This window comes from Lepisosteus platostomus, chromosome 14 (assembly GCF_059453375.1).
Source record: "Lepisosteus platostomus isolate fLepPlt1 chromosome 14, fLepPlt1.hap1, whole genome shotgun sequence".
NCBI classification, from domain to species: domain Eukaryota; kingdom Metazoa; phylum Chordata; class Actinopteri; order Semionotiformes; family Lepisosteidae; genus Lepisosteus; species Lepisosteus platostomus.
In genome coordinates, this window is record NC_142624.1 from 38,033,646 (window position 1) to 38,040,204 (window position 6,559).

A 6,559-nucleotide genomic window follows, 5' to 3' on the forward strand; every position below is an offset into this window, starting at 1 on the left:
TGTGGTCCATCCTGGTGCTGTCGTGCTAACACGGTCTGTGTAAAAGCATGCGGAGTGGCCTTTTTATCTCCCCACTAATGACATACCAGTGCTTTTTTTATTTAAAAAAAAAATTCCTTTGAAGTTGGATGGTGACCTGGAACTCTCCTGCGTTCGTATTTTAATCAAGAGTTGAATTACAGTTCTGTGTTTAAATCTAGTTTGTATAATCACACTTACGTCTTGCAGTTCGTACATGAAACTGGCCTCTCTTCCCTCATGAAACAGGTTGTCAATGAAAGTACAGGAGATTGTGGCCATTTTACACATAAGGAACATGAACACCAGAGGGCACTAAAGAGCTTTATAAATTATTGTTGGTATCAAGCAATAGATGATTTTCAAAATTTAATGCTCTGTTCATTATATCCTCAAAATAAACTCCAAGATAATAATGTACACACATGAACTGAATTACTTCAAGATCTTATTAGGTATTAAGGCAGGTATAGACACACCTGAATCCTGGAATCATTTTGTTGAGAGTTAAAGACCTGAACTGGGACTCATTACTTTTTTGTTTTTTTCTTTCCATTTCTTCTATTTTTGCTTTCTCTCTTCTTAGGCGCTTTTAAACTTTTACATTGAAAGTGCTTCAAAAGCTACAAAATTAAACTCGTTCAATGCTGTTGCTCGTCACACTTGCTGTCAGTGAACCAAAAAAGCAGTCTGCATGAATTCTCCCGATTTTAACTTCGCTGACTGCTACTCCTGGGGGGAAAAGGAGACTGAAATAAAAAGATATCATTCTGCACCTTGAGACTAATGGTCTCCATCCCCAATGACTGAACAAATTGCTGCATGACCTCTGCTTCTATGTGCTTTTTGTTGGCAGGTGTATAAATTACGGCTTTGCTCTTCTAGCCCTTCAGATTCCATGCTCAGCTTTTGGGCTCTTTGTAAAGTGTGCTCTGACAAGAGAGTCACTAACCTTTAACCTGCATCTCCTATTCTACAAGCGGCCCCCTCACCCCTCAGTGCACTAACGTGCTTTTCTCAGTGTCTGATTTATTCCTGAGCACTCGGGAACAAGATGGCTGGGTGGTGCTGGGGTGTTGCTCCAAGAGAGACTCGGGACAGTTTCCCCATCAGCCCACCTGCGTGCTTTACCTGACGAATTTATATTTACAATTCTTAGTGCCCGTTGCGTGGAGTGGAGATGGTAAGAGAAACCTTTATAGACATGGAAACGGCGAGAGAGTTTAATTTAGGTGCATTTGTTTTTTAAAATATAGGACTAAAAATGGTGAAATGTACAGTACTGAATGTCTGATTAAAGAAAATCTGCTTTTTTCGCTGGCAGTTATGAAAAATTCAAAAGGTAGTATGATTTTACTAGTTAATTGGTTTTAATTGAATATTGCTGCTAAATGGGCTTAATGACTGTCAGATTTTACAAGGATGTGCTCAGAAACCTTAAACGCAGCCAACAGGCAAGTGGATACAGCAGGCTTCCCCCCTGAGGGAGAGGGGGGGCTGTGGTGGGGGTGACCCCATCTGTGGCAATAGTATCCTTAGCAAAGTCGGATATCTCCCCGGTCTTGACAGAAAGCGGTGCCCTGATCTGCCCCAAGGCTGCCTCTGCTTTGTGTCACTGAGCATCTCTGTTCTCATCCGTGTCTCTAACAATGGTGAGACAGCACTGCCTGTCAGAATCCATCAGCACAGAGCCCCTGCTTTCCCCTGGGAAGCCAACCTCTGTGAAAACGCTGTGCAGTTGATGTTCCAATTATAATTTTCAAATGTTGCTGTCCTTTTTTTTTTTTCTTTATTTGCAGTACCTGGAACTAGTCCAGGGAAGAGTGATGTCAGGACGAGACCTAGAAGTCCTCAGACACGCTCCTCAGCCTCTTATCTTACATGTCACATCAGCTAAAAGCCAAAGGCCCTGTAGTCAGCTGCACTCAAATTTGCCGGCTGCAGATATTTCCATTTAGCATTGTTGCCACAAGGCCAGTGCCAGGCCCAAGGAAACCTTGAGTTGGTTATGAGCAGCTGAAGGAAGGGCTCTGGGAAGGGAAGGAAGCTGTAGAATGGTATAATTCTAATCGGAATGATTTTCTAGTGTTGGTATGGCTTTCTTAATCCAGAGGGATCTCAAAGCACTTTGCATATAGAAAGGGACCCCCTGAAGTCCGGCCCCCACCTGGGCGACACACAGAAGCCCCACAGCACCGCAGGTCTGGTGGAGAAGAGAGAAACTGCTTCACTAGTAAAATAAAGGGGAACATAAAGGCAGCCAGATTTTACTGACCGAGTGGAACTTCATCAGGACTCTAGGGTTTAGATTCCTACTTTTTGGGAAAGTGCTACGGGGCTTTCAATGAACGCGCACTGTCGTCTGGGTCTCGGATTGACATATCGGCTTCCTGCGGCACAGTGTCCCCAGTCACCATCCCTGGGCTTTGATCTGGAAATCGTTTTGTGTTCACTGGATGTTTCCCATCCCACGGAGGCTGGACCAGGCCATACATGCTTGGCTTCTGAGATCCGAGATCTGAGACAAGACTTCCAGCTGGTTAAGCTGCTGCTGTGAGTGATGCAGCCCTGATCTTGGGTCCACTCTGGCTTGTTGAATTTCCAAGCTTGATGGAAATTCAGCCACCACTCCGAGGGGACTCGGCTAGTCAGGGCAGTGGTTTGCAGACCCTGTTGAAGCCTGTAGTGCAGACTTTACTGGTCTAGTCTGTGCCATGAGACTTTCGGTTCCGCAAGCAGCAGAGTGCAGCTGGTCGAGAGCCACTGGGGTCGGTTAGGATTAATGTGGCGAAGGAGTGCTCAGCTCCTCAGGCCTGACTCTTGCGGTTTACCCTGTTGGGCAGGAGCTGGGTCAGGTCTCCACCTGATGCTCGCTCTCCTGCAGGCACAGTGGGACACACAGCACCGGAGAGGGTGAGCCTCTGCTGATGGGAAACGGGGATCCTAGTTTAATGAGCATCTGTGATTTCCAACAGGAGGTTTTAAAAAGGAGAAGCAAACGACGATTTAAAGCTCAATTCGTATACATTCACTGGAGGAGAAAAGACTTGTGATGGAATGGAAGTAAAATGGCCTAAGTACCTCTTGATGCCATGTACGGTGATGTAAAGACTTGATTTACCCAGTGCAAAAGAGGGCACCGAAACTGGACTTTTTCTGAGCCCATAAAAATTAGGCCAATTACATTTGAGTAAAAGCAAGAATAGCTTTAAATTGCAGAAGAAACATGCAACACCCTGTCCCAGGCCATCCTGTCCGACAGATCATATACTCTGGATATTACATTACATTAATTAAAATACTTGCAGTTTTATTTCCTTGTTTTTTTTTCTGTTTGTGAATCTATCTTTCCATATGCTTTCATTTTATTCCTCATTTTCCTGTCCCTTGGCCATTGCATACCAGAGGTAACTTTTACGACAGCTGTAAAAATGCACAAAGAGGAAAAAAAATACATGAAGTACATTCCTGGACTATATATATATATCTCATTGTGATGGTTCATTATCTTTAAAGCCACTGAAAACCTTTAGTAAGAAACATTTTTTTGTTGCAGAAAAACGTTTTTTTTTTAACTGACTGTTTAGAGGTGGGTTGACCAACTGCATTTCCTCTTTGGCCACAAAGATACCCTTTGGTATTAACATTTGCATATGCTTGTATCCTGTTGAGTCTAAAATCTGTTTGGAATTAACTAGTTTTACTTGCAGTTACCCCTGCTTTTTTTGTTTTTGGCCAACTGCAAGGCATTCGTTTCTTGGAAGACTGCGTCTTGCTTTAGTGCTCAAACCAAACTGGACTTAGGAACCCAAGAAAGTTTAAAGTAAGAAGAAACCACCTACTTCATCACTTGGTCGCTAGTATTTGCATAATCAATATCAATCCATTTCCAAGTGGGCATCTGCTTTATGACGAGAAGTCTTTAGTCCAACAAGGTGAGTCAATCTAAGGATTCAAAATCCTCAAAGCACTGCCAAAGTCAACGCAGAGGATTTTTTTTTTTAGAATAAATTGTGAAACCCAGACAAGAGGACACAAGTAGAAACTATGCAGAAGTGTATTTAAAGCTGTGAACAGAAGGCACTTCTTTATCCTAAGGGTTCTGGGAGTAAGGAACAAGCCAGCCAGCCATGAGGTTGAAGCTCATACCCTGGCGTCTTGTAGGAAATAGATGAGCTCCTAGATTAGCTACAAACAAGCTATGTGGGCTGAATGGCCTCCTCTTACTTGTAACCATTTTCTTATCATTTTAACACGTAAGGCGAAATTCCCTTCTCTCTCCTTTCAGGTGAAAAGGTCACTCATCCACGGTGAACTGTGACTCACTCTCTGTCTGTTTCTGTTTTTGTGCTGTACGAATGGGGGCTGAGCCAAGGTGTGTGTCAGTAGGATCTACACCTGGTCTCTCCCTCACACAAACATCCAGCTGCCTGCATTGTTAAGTCAGCTGCACAGCAGTTTTGTATTTTAAAACATCAAGGACTTGGGAGAAAAGATGCCACTTGAACATCTGCTCTCTGAGCTTTATGGGTTTTAAAGAATGCTGTCCTGGTCTTTTTTTTTCTAGTGTCATCTTCTTCCTCTTTCTTGAAGAGCAAATACCTTACACTACTCCTGGCACCTCTGATACACAGCTGTTTGGGGTTTTGGAAGGGACATGTGTTTTTATTGATTGGGCTCATATCATCTCTCAACACCCAGCGTCGATGGCAACATGTAATAATTTAGGCGTGGAGCTTCCCCGAAGAGAAAGACAACAATTAGTCATAAAGTTTAAACTGTGGAAAAAATGGTCCTCTCTGGTGCACGGAACTGTGTAAAAAGCTGTTAAAGACATGAGAAAAATTTACATTGGAGTTTCATGTCTATTAATAATATCTTCAGACAAACACAGGACCCCTTTCTATTGTGTATTGGTACTGTATATCATATAGAATGAGACATATTTCATATAGCTGATAATATAATATTATCATGGTCATATTAAAAAATTATGTTTAAATATATTTTGACAAACTAATATTCATGAGAATAGGCTACTTCCTCCAGGATTTCCGGACTGCACCCACGGCACGTTTGCTCAGCCCATAAATACTTGGGAGTGACGGCCTCCGTTCATTTAATTTTTGAATGTGGAGGTTTCCCAGATCTGTCACGTAGGTCCCGAGTTTGGTTCCTGACTGGGGTGTCTTTTGCGAGGAGTTTGCGTGTTTGAGTTTGGGTCTGGGTCTTTGATTTCCCTCTGATGTCATGCTGGCTGGGTTAATTGGCATCTCAAAATAGTCCGTGTGTGTATGCGCTGTGACGGACGGGCTGGAGGCAGGCCTTGTGCCCTGTGCTTCAGGGATACAGTTCAGTGTGCGAAGACTCGCACCAGGAATAAGTAGCATTCTGATGATGGATGAAGGTGTTGTTCACTGTCGGGTTTATTTTACCCCTTCTCCCTCAGCCAAAATGAAATAGAATGAAAACAATGAACTTCTTTTTAGTGTCTTCGATGTCATAAAAACTTGAATCCTGGAAAGATCTAGCTGAAGCTCACCAATATGATGATATAGTGTGCCTCTGTGTTTATAATACAGCTGGGGTATGTTTGGGGAAAGAAGATTCTGACTTGGTTTTTGATTTTTCTTGCAAAGGTGCAATACTCTTGTTTCTTTCAGTGTTTTTATTTTGCTTAACCGTATTGTTTCAAAATGCTGACATGTATTTGTCATCGAATTTTTATTCAGTTTAATTGTATTGAAGCTGTAATGACTTAATGTTGTTACTATATCACACAGAAGTAATGTGGGAGTACATGTTCTACAATTAACCGTTACTACTGCAAGCGGCAAATTCTGATTCCGAATTAAAATCCAGATGCACAGTCCCAGAAGGCTGCAGATTGACACTTATAGAGCATATTAGAATGACCATAGTATCATTTTCGAACCATCGGGTCTAGAAACAACTGCTCATCATTCTTTGAAGAGAACTCTTCCCAAAGAAGGAAATACATATTTATCTCTACTCACAAAGCATGTGAGGTGCTCATTTACCTTGTCAATTCTTCCTGTTCTATTTTGTCAGGAGATCATCGCCAAAGGTTTGACCCTCAGGGAAACGAAAGGGGTAAAAAGGAGCCTTTATACAGAAGACCTTGGAGTTCTGCTTTGCAGAATGATTTTGATATGTAATTTAGTGGAGTGAAAAGATACAGTATACCCCTTAAAAGACAAGTAAAGCCCCTTAATTAACAGAGCAGTAAGCCAGATACAGAAAAGCCCTTTTATTTCTGCAGGGGTGAAGTGGAAAAGAGCTCTATGGCACCTGCATGGTTTCACACCAGGGGTCACATACCAACCTGCAAGTCTATCCCTTTCTCTGTATTTCTCATACAGTGTTGCATTCCATCCTTTGTGCTTACATGAAGTGGCTTCAAGTCCACGTCCAAGTGCAGGAGGAGTGTTGTAACCCAATAAGAACTTGTGACTTCTGTGACTTCCCTAACAAAAAGAAACCTGAGAGCTCTGACCTCTGCATACCTTTCAGAGATCGG